The sequence below is a fragment of the Lipophrys pholis genome (assembly GCF_963383615.2).
Source record: "Lipophrys pholis genome assembly, chromosome: 14".
Lineage (NCBI taxonomy): Eukaryota > Metazoa > Chordata > Actinopteri > Blenniiformes > Blenniidae > Lipophrys > Lipophrys pholis.
Window position 1 is genome coordinate 22979899 of NC_137633.1, and position 22784 is coordinate 23002682.

Sequence of the window (22784 nt, forward strand, 5' to 3'; positions counted from 1 at the left end):
GGTTACACCGGACTCTGAAACCAAGCCATGTTACTTGAAGTACTTTGAGCTGCGCTCCATCTGTTAGCGTCGCTGTGGACTCGCCACCCAGTTCACATGTTTGTAAAGCCGCGAGCAGCACAAACAAGGCCGCACGGCCGTGGAGGGGTTGGTACTTTGGCCTCAATCTGCAGAGAGAGAGGCTCCCCCGGGGTGGTTCCAGCATTTTTGTGAGTTTGCATGTTCTTCCCTGTGCATGGGCAATCCATAAACAAATTCTTTCAGGTTGATATTTCTACTTGCTAAAACACAATGGGCCTCTCAAACAAACATGCATTACAGTTGTACAGAAGGTGGATGGATTCCCTTGTGGCTGCGCTGCTGTTTAGCCAAGTACAAGAAAATAAATCTTTAAAAACCCACAAAAACACAAAACCAGTTCATCAGTTTGGTTGTAAGATCAGTTTTCTATTCAGTTTTGATTTGGGTGCAGTAGTGTGAAGTTAGAAAGGCAATTAAGCTGGCATTAAATGAAAATTGTTTTCTGGATTGGGTTTTAAAAGCTTTTATTTACTTATTTATGCTTTGAGCTCTACTTCTTCAAGCTGTTGACATAACGTTGACATCTGGTATTTCTAACTCCCCGCTGATCCAGCTGTTCAACACTCTCTCAGTTTTATTTGATATATTATCGTAAAAGAATTCTTGATTTCAGTTTGGATAATGTCATTCTGTTCAGGCTGGGAGTGATTTGTGTGGCCTCACGCTGCGGTTTCACTCATTCACATCCAGCTGGTAATTCGAGCCACATTCGTTACGGTGACTTCTTTGAAATTCCATATGTGCAAAATCCATGATATTCCAGCCTCTACAGGGGCCATATCATATCATATCACTTCATATTTATAGACTTCACAGGGATTCTCAGGAAGGTGTTAATCATACTAACCACGATGTGTCTCATTTGGAGCTGGTGGTCTGACTGAATGAATGAAAATGAAGAATGCTGGTGATGGATGGAAATACAAATACAAATACAAATACAAAATGCTGTATTCTGTCTGACACACGAGTATTGCATATATTCTGATTTTACTGGTTTACTTTAATTGGATTTGATTGAGGTGAATTCTTTCTTGAATACAACAAAACGTTTTTCCAGTTGAGGAGAATATTCACAACTTGTGGTTGACTTTCTTTCTTGGAGTGACAGCTGGTCATAGATTTATCTCATTATGTACTGATGCCAAGCAATGTGCAGATATTCATGGGTTCCGGAGGATAAATATACTCTGACATTATTGCTCCCCTGACCTCTTCTCTGACATGGCATTTGTAATACATTGGTCTTCATGCTGGTTTATTGGAGTTTCCCAGAGTTTCGAAACACAAAATGGGTTGCAGCTCGTTCAGCTGGAGCGACCAGCTCCCAACTTCAACCCAGGAGCCAAATACTCTTGCTACAAGTAATATTGATCTTAGTGAGCCCTAATTGCTTTGGTTTATTTTTTCAAATGGCAGTTGTGACACTTCATACTGCTTACGGCACATCTTGTTCTACTTCATCGTCAATATAGATAGAAGCAAAATTTCCATTAATTTCTCATAAAATGCACTTGCATTTGAATTGCAGTGCGGATTTACCTTTCAATGTTTCAGTCTACTTGCCAGGCAGTATGAGGGAGCATCTGCTGTTGGAAAGTGTTGTGATATACTGGAAAAACAGTAACATATACACTTACTGCTGTGAGAAATGTGTCACCCGTTGATTTTCAACCTGAGCTTTAAGGACCAAAGATATTTATTGTCTTTGCATTTCTGCATTGAAACTTTGCTGGCACTTTTAAAAACAACACAGTGTAATAAACAACAACAAACAGCTTTATAAGAGAATCAAAGGTTGGTGAGTTTAGGTACCAGTTTATGGGGGATTACAGGGTTGAAGCTTCTGATAAAATCCACAAAGATTTGTACAAGCAGCACTTTTGCTACTGGATCAAACCGCTTAGAATATGTTACCCAATTACTCCAGCTGCTCATTTGGGGGCGCCATTGCCTGAAACAAACACTGTTCAGAGAGGAAGTAAAGAAGAAACACAGCTCAAAAAAAGGAGATGTCTCGCCATTTTAGCCCGTGGTGGCTAGGCTAATTAGCGTGTGGCTAATGGGTAGCCACAAACAACCACGATATGTAGTCTTCAGACCTGATATCAATGAGCACCTTCCTCACTTCTTCTTCCTCACTACTTCCTCATTACTCCACATCTGCAAGTGAGATATTTTCCAACTTTTTCTTTCTGCATCTGCTTCCTCTGATTACTACCCAGAATGCATTGCGTTCTACGTCCCGTTCTCTCACCCCGCCCGCTGGAAAGATCGTTTGAGAATCAAGACCCATGTTTTCAAGAGGACCAGAGATCGCTTGTTAGATCTGGTTCAGAGTTCAGGGGAGCGTTGGAGACGCCCAAACAAAACAGTCTTTCCCAGAAACTCCATGAAGAGAACTCTGGTCCGGATCAAACAGGGAAATGTGAACGTGCCTTTACAACAACCTCCTCTCAAAGTACTTCATAATGGCCGAGGTGAGGGCGACCGAGGGGTAGTCGTTGAGGATTGTCATGGCAGAATCTTTGGGCACAGGGACGATGGTGGTCCCTTTGAGGCAGGTGTGGACTGCAGATTGTTGTAGGGAGAGGTTAAAGATCATTGTGAACACTCAGTCAGCTGGTCGCAACAGGTCCTCACTAGGCGGCCTGTCACTCCATCCGGTCCTGCTGCTTTTGTGGTGTTGATCCGCTTCAGGGTGGATGTGATCTGCTGGAAGGGGAGTGCAGGCTCCCTCTGTGCTGGGTTCTTTCACCACGTTGGGCTTTTCCTGTTGCTCGTCAAAGTGAGCAGAGAAGACATTCAACGTGTTGGGGAGACCTATGTCCTGACTGACCTGTACATTGTTACTTTTGTAGTCAGTCAGGGATTTAATACCCTGCCACATTCTGCGGTAAGTGATCTGCAAGACAGTGCCCCATAACTTTCTATTTGTAACTCCATAAGTACTGTACCCAGCGAGGCTGGGTGGCCAAAATCACAATTATTTTTTGTTTTAAGGGAAAAGGAGAGGGGGTTTACTGATGTGGCCTTACCAGAGCTATTTTTCCCAAGAAAGCTCAGGCAGACACACTGTCCTTCTTTGTCGAAGAGTTTTTGACCATTCTACTTCTGGAACAGACGCTGTCCATAGAATACATATGCTATCCAGTTCCACACACTTTGCTGCAGACAGTGGTTGGAACACTGCCAACCTTGTTTTTGTCTTTTGAGAATGGATCTCAAAGGAGGTAAAGGATCACATGGCTCCCTTCAACCTTCCTGGTTAACTGGACTCCCTCAACTCTCTGGCCATCAAACTGGACAGGAGGCTGATGGCTCACAGAAAGGAGAGGTTTGGTTCTCGCTCTTAATAACCCTTATGTTGTGTTCCGGTCCAATCTGACCAAGTTCAAAGTTTAATCTCTGAAAAAAGTACCTATATTGATCAGACTGACCGAAGAGTCCATGACGTTGTCCACAAATAGGATTTTGACCCTCAAAATAAATAGTATTTATTTACATACAATTTTGTGTATTACTTTTGTACACTCTTGGTGTTCCTGGGCAAAAATGACAATGTCATTAGAAATGAATGGGGGAGACTACAATTAGTGTAGAAAACTGATCTCAGGTACATCCTCATTTGCCATATAGGGACACACACACACACACACACACACACACACACACACACACACACACACACACACACACACACACACACACACACACACACACACACACACACACACACACACACACACACACACACACCTTGGTTCCCAGGCAACCACTGCTGGAACCTTAGCCCAGTTAGAGTCTCTCTCCTGCAGGAACATCACCTGTTCTCAGAAAGTTCCAACACTGTTTCAATAATATTGAACTTTTCTCGCAGCTTTGGTCGCCTATATAAATGCTTTTTTGAGGCCTTGCTCACAGTTCACTGTGTGGCAGCACCATGGCTCGTCGATATACCATAAGTGAGGCTATTGATTACATATGTGATCACCGCACTGGTGAGGAAGAGAGAGGCCAGGAAACTGGCAGTGAGGATAGATTCGAGGAGGAAGTGTCAGAAGATGAAGACGACACAGAATATAATCCAGACCAAGAATTAACTGATGGGGAGGAATCCAGTGATGAAGAGGATGGCCATGCTGAGGCTGCTGTCACGTTCAAGTCAAAGAATGGGAATTTATCCTGGTCTTCATCCCCACCTGAGAATCAAGGTAGGCCTTCAGCTGAAAATGTCATCAGGATGACCCCAGGACCTACAACATATGCCAAGACAGCACGTTGGCCCATGCTGGTGTTTTTCAACATGTTACATGTGTCAGCGTGCAATGCATTCGTGCTGTGGATGGAGGTGAATCCAAGATGGAAGCAGGGGAAATGTTTCAAATGGAGGCTGTTCCTGGAAGAGTTGGGGAAAGCCATGCTAGCACCCTGCATTCAACAGCGCCAATACCTTCCCCCAACGCCAGCCTCTGCAGGATTGCTGAGAGAGATACAAGGCGGAGAAGCAAGATCACCCGCTGCAAGAGAGAGAGGCGACAAAAGGAAAAGGTTCAGTCTGTGTGCACCAAGAGATGTAAAAACTAGCATAACGTGCCAGAAATGCAACGCATATGTGTGCAAAGCACGTCCAACAACCTGCACATATTGTCCAAAATGTGCATGAGAAGTTTGAGTCAACCCACTCCAAGTTTAGAAGCCAGATTTTTAACAGTTTTCAGTTTTTTTTCTGTTATCAGGCAAAAACACATCTGATAGAGTGATGAATATTGTAATGTTATTGTTCTTCTTAGTTGTTCTTTAATGTATTAAGACATTGATCTTGCAAAATTGGGAAATTGTTTTGGGATCATTTCCTTTGTACACAAATAAAATATTCCACTCACTTTTGACCGGGAATACGACCAGTGTTAATATATGCGACTGTATAAAGACAATTAATGCTTTCAAAACAAATGTTGTTGGTAACTTTCGCTCTACGTATTCTGTGATAAACAATATACTATGTTTCATCTGATTATTGTTATAGTCAAAATAATCCAGAAATGATGCTTTTTAGAACTGGAATTCAAGATGTATACGCTCAGATCAGTGAGGTATACAGACCATAAATAAAACTTGTAATGTTCACAAGAACTGAAGTTGATAAAAAAGATCTGACACAACAAGCAGTGATAATAAATGTAATATTGCAGTTTTTATGATGAGTTTAAATGGATCGGTCATTTTTGACCGGGAACATAAAATTGTTTAACGTGAAACAAACACAACATGAGAGTTAAGACCCTCTCCAACGTCTCTGTTTCCCAAAACCCAGGAGGAACCTATGCAGCCGGGACACACATGCCTTTGTGTTGAGGCAATGTAAAAGAGAGGGGCAAGACATCTATGATGGACAACCTGGACACTTCCATGCCTCTGCTCAGCACACTTTACACCATGTCGAACCCGAAAAGGTAGGCTGTGCAGATTATATCCATCATTATAAATCTCTAACAAGCGGCATTATCCACCCATCATCTGTTGCTGCAGGGGCAGGATTCGTTTTGTGGAAAATTCCCGCAGTGACGACAGTGGCCTCCATGAAGATCAGGTAGCCTCTTCCTTTTGGACTTCTCAATTTTTGAATTGTTTCAGAGTGGCACTATCTTTACCAAACTGGACTTAAGGAATGTCTATCGTTTAGTGAGAATAAAAGAGGTGGATAAGTGGAACACTGCTTTCAATATAGCGAGTGGCCACTGTGAGTATCTTGGTCTCACCAATGCACCTGCCATGTTTCAACCCCTCGTGAATTATGGTGAATCAGTTTGTGTTTGTCTTTCTCAATGACATTTTGATTATTGTTATTATCGCTTCACTTTTTTTTGTCTAAGGAAAACACACGCATGACCCTGTGCATTCTTTTCCAGGAAGCTTTACTTAAAGGAATGGAAGGCTGGTTGGAGGGCTCAGTGCAAACGTCCTTCCTTCTTCCTGTGTCAGTGGAATAGTAACCAGTGGCCATTGAGGATGCGGTGGTACGAGCACGTGAGGAGCCAGGTCTTAGACAACTGCCCCTCAAACTGCCTCCAGGTTTTTTCTTACGTCTCCAATGACAAAGTTGTGGATAGTACCGAGAAAAACGGTACCCAACGGTTACGATTTCTTTGTAGCACCTCAGTTGGGGTAATTAGCGCATCAGTATGGGTCCAATGAAGAGGAGCTCCAATGCAGCCGTCTGCTGATTGGTAGCGACAGTCGTCACTCTCAACAAACAAACCTGCAATATTTAAACAGATCATCTGCCGTAAATTCCTCCTGTTGTTGTTTACATACTTTCGCAACCCCACCTATATTTTAACTTTACTCTCTGTGGTGGGACTACGCAACAGAGTTTGGTCTGGGTGTGTCTTGCCTTATTGGCCCATCCCGGCCCAGGTCGCGTGTGTACTGCGCAGTGGAACCGAAGCATTTGTGACCCGACTCCGTTTCCGCAGGTAACACAGTCATTCTAAACATTGCTGACTGCTTCTACACAATGGCACACCTTATCCCTCTGGCTAAGCTCCCCTCAGCCAAAGACGCAGCAGAAGTCATTAGTCTCTGAATCCAGGGTGGTCCCCCGAAATTATTCATTAATAAATCATTTTATTTCATTAATAATTTAAATCATTCATAAATGTATTTCAGTAATCTCTTACTTTCAGTAATTTACTGCTAAAAACCAAGATCCTGAAGTAAAGTCCAACACAGACATTAACATACTTAATTCAAAGGCTTAGTTAATGGATTACAGATTGCTGTGTATAGGGATTAGAATTTGAATTGCCAATATGACACCTGGAAAATTTTGAAAAAACCTCTGAAAAACGTGCTTGATGCAGTGCAAGAATAGCAGCCCATCAAAACAATGTAATATACGTTTAGTTTGTTGTTTGTTGTTTAATTTAATCAAGATGTAAATCCATATTGAACAGAATTTTGTTAACTACTATGAGGTCACGCTACTTAACAGTCAATGAAAGATGGTTAAATTAAAAAACAACATCTTCAGGCATTTAAGTTTTGTTTCTGATGAATGTAATTTAGATGCCTCATCTGTTTGCGTTGTGCGGAGTTTGATCCATTTCCCCCAACAAGTTACACTAAATTGCTCCATTGTGTTCAGCACTAGCAGTTTCTGCCTGCAAGTACTTTACATGGCTTTTTTTTTTTCATTATTTGAGACACTATTGAAGCACTATTGAAGCAGAGTGACGCAGTAAAACCATGCTCAGTTAAGAAATGAGCAGCAGTATTCAATTCAAAGCTCCATGAAGCCAAAGGGAGCTGTCATAGCGAGCAACCTCTCTTACATCCCACACTGTCAAATGATACACCGTGATCGAATAAAACCATCCTGCACTGGCTGGCATTATTATTCCTACCAGAGGATCAAATCCCTTGTAATGTGAAAGGCGTCACCCATAATAACGAACCACTGCTCTCAGGAGCTTTATTTTAAGATCACTGATTTGTTTTGGCTCGCCACTTGTCATCAAGGCAACAGGTAACTGCACACAGATGTTTTCAGTGTAAAGCCTTTAACAGCCCTTTCTAACCCTCAGTGCCAAACAGCAGACAGAAACAGTTAGACGAGCTGGTGAACGCCAGGAAACATTTAGCAACTAAGGAGCTGCATATTTCCCTCAGGAGTTCTGTGGACCTCAGATCACAGTTCAAATGTTGGAGTTATATTGATCAGGCGGCCAAAAACACAACTACAAACGAATGCTAATGCTGCTTCATGTCTGCTGAATTATTGAGGCGATTACTTGCTCACGTTAAACATCAAGGGAACAAGAACCTGATTCTGAACTGACCCGCAGGTTTCATCATCCACTACGCCCTGATACCCCTCCATATACAGATCAATGTCATAAGGAACTGCAGTTCATCCCGTCCAAAACCACACTGGGAAAAAAGTCCTCTAAACCGACTAAAAATGTTTCTTTAACCATTATTTTCATAGTTTAGTTCCGAATCTTTCCCAAAATGGAGCGAGATATTTCAGAGGATGAAGAGCTGAGGATTTATAGGTTCAGTCCTTCTTCAGGTAGCAGTGGAGTGCCCCACGACTCTGTCCTCGGGCCCCTTCTCTTCATAATTTACCTTCTCCCACTTGCCAGTATTATATACAAACCATGGATTCAGTATTCATTGCTGGACTACTTTGGTCCTTCCTCCTTGACTGCCACCAAAAGACGGAAAAAGAGGGAAACCTTGCAGAGAAATGTTTTACACAAATCATCGCCCGTCTCTGACTGTCGTCATGACCACAACATTGGGACTTCGCATTGATTTTCCTTGTTCGTTTGAAGAATGACACAATGAAAAGGAGCATACGTCTATGGGATCATTTCTGAGTATCTGGAGGTTGGCACTGTGCAGTGAAACAATTTGTCCTATCCAAGTTATTAAAATCTATATTGCACAATGTGGCTTCAGGTAATGACGCTATCAGACTGCTGTAGAAGCCATTACAGCTCAATGCAAGTGTGCAAACTGCTCTTGTGCTAAATCTTTCCAAGTATAAACGATGCATTTTTTTCACTAGGAAAGCCTCACTTGGTACTTTTTAACAAGCAAAATGATACTGAAGCACAACTCTATGTTTGAGCCCCTGAAATGGTTGAAAAACTTAGAAGCAACAATGAAATACAGTTTACTCTAACATGTCACCCTGAAGCTGCGTTTAGCTTCAGGATACTGACTTTAAAGGTCTGGAACAGCTCATTTACGCTGGCCCAGAAGGGCCAACAATACAACACAACAACAAAAGTCGCAACACAACAACAAAAGCCACAACACAACAACAAAAGTCGCAACACAACAACAAAAGTCACAACACAACAACAAAAGTCACAACACAACAACAAAAGCCACAACACAACAACATAAGTTGCAACACAACAACAAAAGTTGCAACACACCAACAAAAGCCACAACAACAAAAGCCGCAACACAACAACAAAAGCCACAACACAACAACATAAGTTGCAACACAACAACAAAAGTTGCAACACACCAACAAAAGCCACAACAACAAAAGCCGCAACACAACAACAAAAGCCACAACACAACAACAAAAGCCGCGACACAACAACATAAGCCACAACACAACAACAAAAGTTGCAACACAACAACAAAAGCCACAACAACAAAAGCCACAGCACAGCAACAAAAGCCGCAATACAACAACATAAGCCACAACACAACAACAAAAGCCACAACGGAAGGATGGAGCAGTCTGAGAGCTTTTAAGAACTTTTGTTGGTGTGTTGTGTTGGTGTGTTGTGTTGGTGTGTTGTGTTGGTGTGTTGTAGCTTTTGTTGGTGTGTTGTGTTGGTGTGTTATGTTGGTGTGTTGTGTTGTTGGCCCTTCTGGGCCACCGTACCCATTACTTCTTCAACAACAAGAAAAACAACTTCAAACTGGAGAGTGACACTTGATATGGAAAGGTCAGTTTTATTGCAGAACACCACCTTTAATTGAGTTGAGAACGTGCTGCTTAAATGTTCTCACAATACAGGGACGTATCCACACCTGAAACTTCTGTAGAAAAACCAAAAGACACTAACAACACACGCAAAGAAAAAGAAAAGCCTCTAAACTGAGGCTCTCATCTCACGTCTTGAGAGAGTAAACTGGTGGATTCTACAATCCCTCTCTCTCACTCTGAGACACACATTGCAGCCCAGCTTGAAAAGCAAAGCACTCATTACATAGACATTAAACATTTATTACTCACCAAACTGCGGAGAGAGAGAGAGAGAGAGAGAGAGAGAGAGAGAGAGAGAGAGAGAGAGAGAGAGAGAGAGAGAGAGAGAGAGAGAGAGAGAGAGAGAGAGAGAGAGAGAGAGAGAGAGAGAGAGAGAGAGATGTGAGTGGTGACAGAAACAGAGTGGCAGAGGGTTTGAACATGATGAAATCACATGGAGCACATGAAGTCAGACGGCAGAGAAATAAAGTATTAAACCACTAAATGTTGACACTTGTGAATAATCTTCAGTCCAACTCCTGTCTGGTTTGTTTTTCCTTTTTTATGAATGGCCCAGGGAGACGAAGTTATTGGCTCTTTAGAAGTTTTTAGCACTCACACATGCATGCTGATGAAGAAACCATCGTCTGATCATTACCTCACTGTGCTCGTTTCCAAAAGCTCAGTCAAGCTTCATCTTAAACATGAGATTTTATTCTCCTGAGAAACGTTTGTGCAATCTATTTACTGAATGCAGCCATTTGGCTCAAGAAACACACACAAGGTGACTTTAAATTAATATGTTATGTGCCAACCACAAACTTACACCCTTAAAACATGCTTTAGTGGTGACCTTGTGGAAATGATTGAATAGTTAAACTTAATCATACATGCTCGGAACGAAGGCTTACTGGGTAGGTTATTAGTCATTCATTTCAAATAAGAATTGAATAATCAATGATTATGAATTATTTTTATGAAAACTAATTTTTATTAATCATGAGTTTGAAGTGTAATTGAGATTCATTAAAATCCTCAGATATGCTTCAGTATTTAAAGAAAGCACAGGAATCTGCCCAACAGAAGTACCGGACCACCAAACAACTTTAATATCTAGTTCACATTTTCATTTATATATTCATAATTACATTTATATTTCACTTATATGTTGCCTCTTCTCCACTTTATGGTTGAATATAACAAACATTCTATTGAGCTGTGACTTATTTCTTCTACTTATATCAGTTAATGCATGTTTTTAATCAAATATTTGCTCAGGTGCAGAGAACAGTGGATGCTGTTTCACTTTACTCGTGCTCTCTGTATGGCAATGATAAAGGCATTCATATTTGTGTTTGACTAACTGCAGACTAACTAATACATGTAAAGACTTAAGAGATTTTTCAAAGTAAAAACTTCCAACAAGCACGTTTTGCTTTTCATCGCCTCTAATTCTTAACAGGCGGTAATATTTTATAATGTGACTAACAATACAAAATCAACCATCAAGTTTAATCAAACTACATTTGGCATGAAGAGCAAAGTGAGGGGGGCTGATCCTCCTGCACTAAGGATTCCTGCATTCACCTAAACCTCATCATAGTTTATGATGAGAAGAACTTTCCTGTTGGGGTATAATGTTTGTGAATAAGAATGACAAATATCAATATTGTGACTGTGCAAAGAGAATCAGCCTTCACATCAGTAATAAATACACACAGGCACAATACGACATGCAAAGCAATCTTTATATAAATAAAACAACTCCTTCTCACTGTTTCTGCCTTTTAAACTTATTTCTGCATGTCGCCTCTTTTCCTCTTCCTCTTTTCCTTCCTTGTGGTTTTTCAATCTGCAGCACGAGTCGAGGCTGAAGGCGGCCTTTGTTAGTCGAGCATCGTGAGAGCATCGTGTCTTCTCTCTAACAAAATCAGCTTTTGTGAATTACAACAGTGCCTAATGGCATTAAGACCTGGTGACACTCATCCAGTCCACTTAAGTCCCTGCATGTCTCAGACTATGTGAACCTGGAGGAGAGAGAGGAGAGAGAGAGAAGAGAGAGGAGAGGGAGAAGAGAGAGGAGAGAGAGAAGAGGGAGGAGAGGGAGAAGAGAGAGGAGAGAGAGAAGAGGGAGGAGAGGGAGGAGAGGGAGGAGAGAGAGGAGAGAGAGCGACAGCTCTCCAAATGGCGTCTCTGCCTGGTGAGACGAGAGAATTACAGACAGAAAGTGATTCCTCCAAGCGTCTCTGCTTCTTTGAAGTAGATCCTTTTCTTGATTCCCAGCTCCGTCTGCATTCACTGGCATTTCTGTCTGTCGGGGATTTCGAGCAGTTTAACAGAGCTGTGCTCAATTTTGTTCCATTTAAAATTCAACCCACTGGTCCAAAATGCAAATCCAACCGACTAACTGGTCAGAGAGTGAGGCTTTCTCCTTCCTCCAATACCAGTCGAATGTGGGTTAGAAGCTATTATTCTTATGATATTTTAACGTAATAAGCATTTTGTTTATCCATCTGGTCTGCTGACTTGCCTCAGAGGACATTATGACCACAGTGAAAGTCAAATCACAAACAAACCAGCATTAGGACGAGAATATTCTGATTTCGTTAGTCAGGAGACTTTCCTGGATTGAGATCTGAGTGAAGTACACGTAAAAAAAGAAATTGCCATTTAACAAACAACAAACATTGTAAACGACGGAGTCTGTGCTTCCATTATCACATTCCCAAACATCAAGTTAATGTATACCTACATATTTTGGCAGTTACAAGTCACCAACTAGTTATTATGAAAACAGCACCTTCGTTCTGATTTCTGGAAGTTCAGTGGGATCATTATGATACTTTTCATGTAAATAAAAACAACAGAGCTTCTTTTATCACCAGTGTGGGAATCAACTCGTAAATGTAATTAACGATTATCTTTAGGCACAACACTGATCACAGTGTCACCCACAAAATAAAAGCACATCTTCTTTAGTCAGTGTGTTTGGTTCCAGTATGTAAAGCTCAGCTTGGCCTTCAGGCCTGCAGCGACACATTATGTAATAATGGTGTATTATGTAACAATATCATAGATTCTCGCCTCATTATGTAACAGCACTGCATTTTGTAATAATCTGACGTGTTTTATAATACAATTCTTTAATGTCTTTTGTAATAACTTGTTACATATTGCAACAGTTATTACAAAATGCAGGTGTTGCACTTTCATTTTAAAAAAAAAAGTGATAATTTAGCGCATTTTGTAACAAACCATTGAAATTGATGCCTTAATTAGAAAAACCATCACAACATCAGAACAACATTAAGCATTACAGCATGATTACCGGTTCTTCAACACATTTTAAGAACACAGTAAATGCTTTGAAGTGCTATCATGACTACATCACTGTACGCAGTCCGTACTTATCCTCCTTACACAGTCACATCCAGAAGTAAAGCAAGAAAAAGGTCATTATAAGCGAGCTTTGTCTGTCATTTAGAACTGAAGTGTTTGTGGTTACTAACCTCCGGGGCTTTTGGAAGAAGAGTGTTTTTCATTATCACGCTGATCTTGTTCACTACTGTCTTGGACATGGAGCCTGATTTTTGCCTGCAGGAATGAACTTCTGACACACGTTGCTTCAGTCTGTTCAAACCACATCTCATCCTCATGTATTAATGTGACAAGGCCAATATTTATGACCCTGACAGCAGTTTCTGCTTGAATGCAGCACATTCACAGACATGATCCTCCAGAAACTTGTCCTTAATATTTAATAATTAGAGGACATTGAAAGAATTTATGCAAGTGACAGAATTTAGTTTTCTCTTCAAACAGGCTTCAACCAGGCTCATACTGAAAAAAGGGTCTCAATCGTATAATATTGTACGCATTAGCTGCTGAACGGAACAAGACAAAAAATGTTTTTTTAATAAAGATAAATGTTTCAACATTCCAGTCATGACCAGAAACCCCACCCGTGTGCCTTCTTTTAGTAACTAAACTCCACTGAATGAGGGCTATTGGTCATCCAGATGGCATTGGGGGAGTAGCATCACTGGCTGAAAGATTCTGAGCAACCATTTGTAGTTTGGATTGACCACAAGACGTTTTACTCTGGCCAAGCCTGTTGGCCTGCAGGTTGGACTGCTGACTTGTCATCCTGACACCAGGTGAAACCTTTCTTCACTTCGCTCATGTATAGCGCTTTTCAACTGCGTGAACAGCCCCAAAGCGCTTTACATTGTTAAACACACACACCCATTCACACGCCAATGGAGTCTGCGGCCATGCAAGGCACTGTCACTCCATGAGAGCAATTTCGGGTTCAGTGTCTTGACACTTTGTTATGTGGACAGGTGGAGATGGGAATCAAACCTGCAACCTTCTGATTGGGAGATGATCACTCTACCAGCTGAGACCTGAAATGTCGAACCCGATGCCCTGTCTCACGAGTACTGTGGAGACCACACACACTCCCCAAACCATGATCCCAGCCTCCTGTGTGGTTGCTTCCTTCACTTAGACGATTGAGGAGGTAGTTTCCAGAGCTCAGCAGAGTCAGCAGGATCCAGGCGGCAGACCACCCAACCGGCTTTTCATTCCTGACAATGTCCCTTCACAGCTTCTCCAATCTGCCCATACTTCTTGTTTTGCCAATCATCCTGGCATCAACCACACTTTACAGCTTCTTAAGAGACATAGTGGCCCCAGATAGAAATCAATATCCATGTGATTGTCAATACTTGTTTAATTTGCGCTCAGGGCAAGACATCTCTCCAGCCACCAACTTGCCTCCCCAGATCCTTCCAGTCCCCAGCCGTCCTTGATCCCACGTCGCCTTGGACTCTGTCACTGTTCTGCCTCCGTTCCAAGGTAATATGATCATCCTCACAATAACTGACCATTTTTCCAGACTCTTCCTAGTCTAGTCTGCCAAAAGCCAAAGAAACAGTTGATAAACTGATCATTCATGTCTTCCAACTTCATAACATACCAGCTGACACTGCATCTGATTGAGAACCTCCGTTTATCTGTCAAATCCACAAATCTGGAGAGAACCCTGCCCTTGGAGCCACAGTGAGCCTCTTTTCTGTGTTTTACCTCCAAACTAATAGGCAGACCGAAGATCCAATCAAGGTCTAGAGTCCGCTTGAGGTGTGTCACTGCTTCTAACCCGTCTTTCTGGTCCAAACATCTCTCTTGGATTCTAACAACTCCTTTGCATTCTCTGCTACAGGCCTGTCTCCATTTGAAGCATCTCTGAATAGAATAGAATAGAATAGAATAGAATAGAATAGAATAGAATAGAATAGAACCTTATTCATATAGCACCTTTCACAGACGTGTGTCTGGGGTACTTACCATCTCTGTTTTCAGTCCAATGGCGTGGGACAGTACTATCCATCTATGTCTCATCTCATCTCATCTCTCACGGTTGTCAAACAGTTTAGCCTCTTTGGTTTTGGACATCTGAGGATAATATGTGCCTTTCTGACTGGTACTGCAGAGCAGATCCTTTCGATGAACCAGGTCAGAAAGTTTGGCTTTCCTCAAAAAAAAAATCCCTTTGAAGACTGACTCCAACAAACTGTCTGTCCAGTTCTCGGGACCCTTAACCGTTGACAAGATTATCAACCCCAAAGCTCTCAAGCTCAGGTTGCCTGCCTCTATGAGAGTGCGTCCTGTCTTCAATGTCTCTCAAGTGAAACCAGTTTCAGAAAGTCAGTTATGCCCTCCTCCTACCCGGCTTATTGATGACTATCTCGCCTACATAGTCCGTCGGCTCTTGAATGTCCAGAGGAGGAATGCAGTATCTAGAGGACTGGGAGGGAAAGGGTCCAGAGAAGACCTCTTGGGTCCCTTGCTCTCTAATCTTGGACCCTCAGCCAGTCCAAGAATTCCATCAGGCCCACTTGGACAAACAAGGTAGCTCCCCTGGAGGCTAATGTTGGCGGGGGGGACTGTCCTCCCTCTGCACTCTTGTTTCTGGTGTTTTCCCTGTCCCGACTGTCTCTTGTCTGTGTCTCTCAATGTCTGTTTGTTTCCATCTTGCTGCAGGGTGTGGCCACTCTCCCTCTGCTGCCTCGGCGTCCTCCACTACACCTGTTCTCTAAACAAGCTGATCGGGAATTCACCCGCCTGCTCTCTATAAAAACTCCAGGGGCCTCCACAATACCACAGTACTACGACTCTGGATTTTCTCTTATCAAGATACCTTCAAGGATTAACTCTTACTCTGAAAGTCCAACCTCCTCCTGAGCAGAATACGCTCTCTATGAGACACCAGTGAGTGTAACAGCTCCGCCTCCTGACCAATCAGATCTCTTGTAAAATGACCTGCACATTCTTAAATGATTGTGAACGGTGCACAGGTACAGCACTGAGTGCAGCAGAGAGGAGAGGAAAAAGAGAATTGAGAACAATCTTTTTGATATAAAGAAATAAATCCTTTTGTTCCTATTCTTGACTTCCTCCAAGTCTGTTTAGCTCCACGAGGGTTGATCTGGAATGATGAGGTTCATGGTCTCGCCTGACAGAACTGCAGAAACATGAATTAATGGAACGCAGGACTACTCGTGCCGTCACGGTGATTAATTCACATTCCAACACTAAACACACTGACACGGGGGAAAGTCGTCCTCAAAACAACGGGATGGAAAATATGAACTAAAGGAGGGCAGCGAGGAGGTTCAGCCTGAAACCTTTCTGCTGGAATAAAGTGAAATTGAGTGGTCACGATGCTTCAGAGGCTTCAAGGTTCATCTGTGGTCATAAAGCAGCCTGTCCTGCTTCGTGTCAGTCTCACACCTGTGAAGATTGTGTTTGGAAGGAAACCCAGACTTTTGGGCCGGCCCTCTCCCCACCCCGTTATGTTTTACATTTTTGTTTGATGAAGGTTCTTCTTGATCTTTCCATCTAAGTTTTGTTCAAAGCCTCTGTTGAGCCACAGCGCGCCTCACTGCTGTCAGCCTGAAGGCACACACATCCTGAACCTCTCAAACGTACTTCTCAGTCACTTCTGGATTCCTCATGCACGTCGCTCAGCTCCTTCTCACCTTCTCCACTGCTCTCTTTCTTCATTCTCAAAGCAAACGTCACATCTCAACTACTCTTGAGTGGCTTCAAGTACAAACTGCTGCGCACAGATCTCCACCTCACTATTTCTTCACGAATCTATTTCGCTTACAGATCTCCACCCTCCACGTCCTCCACCCTGCTTTCTCTCGTTCTGATCATCCGAGCACTTCTCCCTCCTCCTCAGAACACTTTTCACTATTCAAGTTCATCTTGACCACATTTCTGTTGACGTCTATTCCATGATAAATGCTTCGCACACAGACCTGAAGTTACTATTACTATTATTTATTTTCCACCTGGACATTAACTGAATTCTCTTCACCTTCTCATCCAGCTTTCTTTCAATACCAATCACAGTAATGACATTCAGAATCCACAATTTCTCCTCAATATTAAAAATCCTTCACAGTTTCCACGAAAACAGAAACCTTGGCAGTCGACGTCCACCTCAATCCAGAGCGTCATGTTTGTGAAACATTAATTTGAATTGGCAAAGGTTTAATCTCCTTACTAAAGCCACCCTCTGTTTGTTTGCTTCTCTCATCAGAAGATAGATCATCCTCCATAACCTTATATTATCATTATTATTGTAATGGTTGGATATGAGCTGATTCCAGGTTGACGTTATTGTTTGTTGTTGTGTTTATTAAAGTATTGTCACCACAATTGCATTAAATGAGATGAGATGGATTCATCCTCGTGGAGTATTTAGAAGGTCTGACTGTCATGAACTTTAATCCAGAAAAAAACAAAAAACGCTCACAATATTGAAACTTTTCTACTGCTGCAACAGTTGATACTTCTCTCGGAGCGGAAATGGAAAGTAAGAAGGTCATTATTTTCCCATTACGCAGACTCTTTATTTAAGATTTAATCACAGAGGTAAAAGTGTAATAGCTTCTATTGCTTTTCATTTCCTGTGCTCCTGCGTTTGTCAAGAGGGAGAATTAGAGGGGATTAGGTTGGAGTGACGGATACCTTAGTGCTCAAAGTCTCATCCCAATATCAAATTAAACCTGTGTCATCGCTGGAGAAAACCAGATTGTGTCGTTATGGTTCAGCTTTCAGGAAATGAAGAAAAAGTTGGAAAGAAAAGAGCAAGGGAAAGTTTTAGGAAACTACATGATGGCGAGAAGGAGCCTTGCAGTGCAAGTTAGTGAAAATGAATAATGTACTTGATCACATATAGAAGTTACTTTTTTTAGTTTCTGAAGGGAAAACAAAGTAGCTGAGTTCAGAACACAGTATAACACAATACAAACACATATTGAACATTTGTCCACACATAAAAGTCACACCCAAACACATTCTAAAGATGTTTTTCCTGTTATCCACAACAGATGCTCATGAAGTAATTTTCTCCTGTTTCCTCATTCAAAACATACAAACCTTCGGTTTCAGTCCCAGCAGTCTTCTGTTCGGACCCAGTCCGGGTCCGCTGGCCGTGTTGGGGGATGAGTTGGGAAACTGTTGAATAATAATCCATATATCTCTAGAACTGTATTAGGAAAGCCTGTGTGAACAAAACACATTATGCATGCAAGTTATACCAAAGCAATGTATCAAAACTCTTACAATGTTTTTTAAAAATTGGAATGCAGCTATGGGCGATTATAACTGTGTCCGCTGTAGATGCTGGAAGAAGCCCAAAATAGACCAGACAGGACCAAACAGGAGACACCATTAGTATCGTCAAGAGAATGAAATAAGGATGGGAGGGGCCTCCAGAACATGCCCTAATAAGACACGGTTATTTCCGCACTAATGTTGTAATGACAAAAAGAGAAATGGGCGGCACCTGTCTGGAAAGGAGGACCCTCATCAAGAGAAATGGGTAGCCCCTGTTTAGGAAGGAGGACCCTCTTCAGTGTATATAAGAACTAAACCCAAGCGACTTATTTTTGTGTTCGATCGTGCCTAGCAATGTGTCTGATCGTTTGTGTCTGTCTGGGGACTGATCTGAGGACCGGGTTTTAGCAATAGAACTCTACTTTGCATCCAGCTCCACTCTCCCTGTCTGATTTGTATTAGTAGGCTAGCTGAGTACCAGTATAGCTACAACAAGTAGTGATATATGTTCGTATAGTGTTCCAACGACGCATCTGGCCCAGGACAGCGTTCCAACAACAAGACTACGACATAAAACGCCGAGCCACCTGACGATGTCTCCAACTATTCAACTACTTTTCGTCTCCGTCTGCAGGTTGCTTGTTCCACTGCTCACAAAAAGCTGAACTGTACACAATTAAATATGAAGGAGCTTTTTGATTTCATCGTGAAACGGACTCTGCCATGTTTGGACCATGAGATCAAGTTTTTATCTTTTGTTGCTTCAGGTAGGTTCCCCCTTTCAGGCAATGGTCATTGGGCCTTAACACAGTCAAGACTCAGACGGGGAGAGTTTAGTGTTCACACCACACAGGAGGAAAGAAGTTCAGTGGTGTCGTGTGAAACGTGTGAAGTGTTCTGCAGACTGGCGAAGTTCAGCTTTACTAAAACTAAGGAAAATAAATATTTTAGTGACTTTGAAAAGCTGGTTCCATCTATGACAGCAGAAGAAAAAAAACAGAATTTCCCCTTTTCCCCCCCTCGGCGGCGTGTTACTGCCAGAAGCAGTGATGTGACTGAACCGTTTAACTGAATAAAATGTTATTTTGACACAGGAAGCAAACAGGAACAGCTTTATGTGGCCGGACTCTAATTACCTGACGTGCTTCCTCGCATTTGTTTACAAACGTGAGAAAGCAATGGTTCATGTTCAGTTCACACCCAAGCTGGTGGTCGTCATCAGTGCGAACTGGGACTGGTCCCAGACGTTTTCCTTGGCCTGGAGCAGTGATTCCCTGAAGTGTTGAGTGTTGTCATCCCAGTCAGACTGTCAGGCAACAACACAAGACTTAGGTAAATAAATAAGATGTAATTAGTGGCCTGACACTCGGTGGATTTTGTTAGGTTTGGCCCGCGAATGGTTAAGATAAGATCACTAACTGCTGGGCGTTATTTCATATTTACGCAGAGCGAGATCAATTATCTAACGTACTCTCAGCAAGAAAACACAGAAGCAAATCCCTGAAAGCACTAAAGCTCCTTTAAGCTTCAGTTTGTTACGGGTTCCAGTTCCCTTTTTGACAGCAATGCAGCGGGCTTCGTGTCTTTCAACAAGACTCCCTGTTCCAGGAAACACCAATAAATCATCCAATGTAAACGTAAGACGTAAAACATAAGCCAGCTGGGTTTGTCCGCCACGCACCATTAAAAATGAAGCTTTGGCATGTGCTGCAAGAAAACGCTCACAGACACTTGCATGTTGGGGGAAAACAATTCTTAATTAATAAATATAACACAGTTTGCTTTATGACCAACCCCAGGTGCCGTTTCTCTGCAAACAACTGACTTTTCAATCGCGTTGGTTCTCTTTACGACAAGGTTAAGTCTGGCTGAGTGCAGATTCCTGCTTTAATAGGGGAACAATTCTGCATATTTCCTCATGAATGAACCAAATTCAGAACAGATGCGGAGTGGAGCGTGCATTAGTAGCCACGGGAGGTGCGATTTGTCTTTCAGCAGCTAATTATGTAACAGAATATTTCTTCTGAAATCGGATCAGGGCCAGATTGTTCCAGCACCAAGCGAACAAACAACATAATGTCAGCTTGTGTTGTGTGAAGATCTGCCCAAACCTGGAGAAAAACTATGCAACAAAACAGAGAGAGAGAGTTACCCACTCGGGAAAGTCTGATTGCTGAGCTTTTAGCCGTGAACCGTGGCCACTCTTAATGTCCCACAGTCACTGAGAGCAGATTGTCCCTCAAGACACCACGTTCCATCACGTCTGCATTTCTTCACATTTCTTTTAATCTCAAAACTAAACGTCACTTAACAAATGAATAAATGATTATACTTGACATTGAGATGTGTCGCTGATCGATGCCTTTAACTGGAAAACAGGAGAAATAAACTTAACTGAGTGCCCGATACAAAGCCTTTTAATCATTATATAAAACAGCAGGTTTCACCTGGTTTGCTCAAAACGTTCAGGATGTTGTATTCAGTTGAATTATTTTGAAACGTATAAAGTTGTATTCATTCATTCATTGTGAAATGTGTGGATTCAAATGAGTTTCTTAGATTAAAAAAGGTGAAACGTGTGATTTTGATCTACATCATTTATCATGTGTGAATGGCAGCTAAAGGTTTTTGTTTTATTGAAATTAATGAAATATTGTCCGATCTTCTTCATGAGGTGTTGAGGAATTCAAAGATTATCCTTGAAATGGTGAGGACGGGTCAACATGGACAGAGAGACACTGACAAACACTCACTACAGTTCATCTAGTCACTGATTAACTGGAACATGTTTGTGGAAAGAAGCAGAGAAAAAAAAAGCCTCCGACAGTGAGAACAGCCGACTGGACACAGAAATGACCCCCGAGCTCAGACTACGTCACCACGCAGCTTTATGTGTTTCCTCCCTGGTCTGTCGGGTTGTTTCACTGCTTCCTCACGGACATTTTCCACATCTGAACTGTGGCAGGAGCTTCAATGGAAACAGAACTTTAGCGTGTCGATGAGCATCAGTCCACCTCAGATCAAATATTCAGAGGACGGCAGCAGTGATCTGAATCCGAGTTAAAGAAAAAAAAAAAAAGAATTAATTTTCACTGAATTGTTCTTGTCATGATTATTTATGAAATTGCTTTAGATTCCTAACAATTGAACAGTAATTTCAGCTCTTGGAATTGGCTGCACGGAGTTTGTGTGGCCACATGTGATGAGGATCTGCACGGTGGTGCAGTGGTTCGCCCCGCTGCCTCACAACTTGGGAGTCCTGCTGTGCAGAACCTTCTCAACGTGTGTGTGGATTTTCTCTGGTTACTCTCTCACAGCGCAGAAACGTGTTCCAGATTTATTGCTTGTAGACGTGAATGTGAGGCGTCTCAAAGTGTCGGACGGGCAGCTACGCCATGGCGTTTCCTCCGATACGTTTCAGGTCGTCGTCCCGCAGGAAAGTGAAGCTTCGCTCTCGTCTCACAACATGTTTCCTTCCAACATCGTCCTGCATTTGTCTCAAACCATCCTCCGTCACCTCAGAGCAGCCTCCCCGTCCCTCATGGAGAAATGCATCCCCACAGCATGATGCTGCCTCCACCATGTTTCAGAGAGGGGAGGCTGCGTTCAGCCTGAACGTTTTGCATTTAGTCCAGAAGGTTCCGTGTTGGTCTCCTCCGACCACGGCTCCTTCCTCCACATGCTTGTGGCGAACTGCAGACGTGGTTTCTTCTGGCTTTGTCTCAACAAGGACTTCTTTCCCGTGTGATTTGTGGACGTCAGACCGACGGTTGTCCTGTGGACAGATTGTGGATCTCTGGGCAGCTTCTCTGATCAATGCTGTTCTTAGTGTACGGTCTTGTCTTGGTCGGTTTGCAGTTGCGATAAGACTCGTTCTATCTTCAGATGATTGATCACACTGTGCTGTCTTCTCTTACATAACTTAACCTGCTTTGAACTCCTCCACAACTTTGTGCCGTGTTCCTCAGTCTTCATGAGAAATGTTCTCCAGTGAAGGTCTGAGGGCTTCACAGAACAGCAGGATTTATACTGAGATGAGATTGAACACAGCTGGACTCTATTTACTGATCAGGAGTCGTCTGAAGGCAACGGCTTGACCTGGATTTTATTTTGGAGGATCAGACTAAAGGGGGAGGAATTGCAGTTTATTTGTTTATTAAAAACATTTTTTAAACCGTGAATCATTTTCCTTCCACTTCATGATGTGTTGGCCAATAACATGAAATCCCAATAAAATATACTTTTGTGAGAAAATGTGGAAAAGTTCAACGGGTATTGATACTTTTGCAAGACCGTGTCGAGAATTATGACATCAGACATGAAACATTATCAGCTGGTGTTTAAATGACAAAGTGACGCTCTTCTGTTGGGATTCTTTATTTATGAACGTGACTCTGGAAGTTTTGGCCTCACCTGATGGTCACCGCTGTGTTCAGAGAAATGAAGAGAACCAGCTGATTAAAAGCACTATTATGAGTATCTGTCTGCCAAAGATACTCGTCTTCAAATTGTTTTCTGAACAGCTCAGGGTCTTTCTACCTGCTGGAAACGTTTAAATCATCGTGAC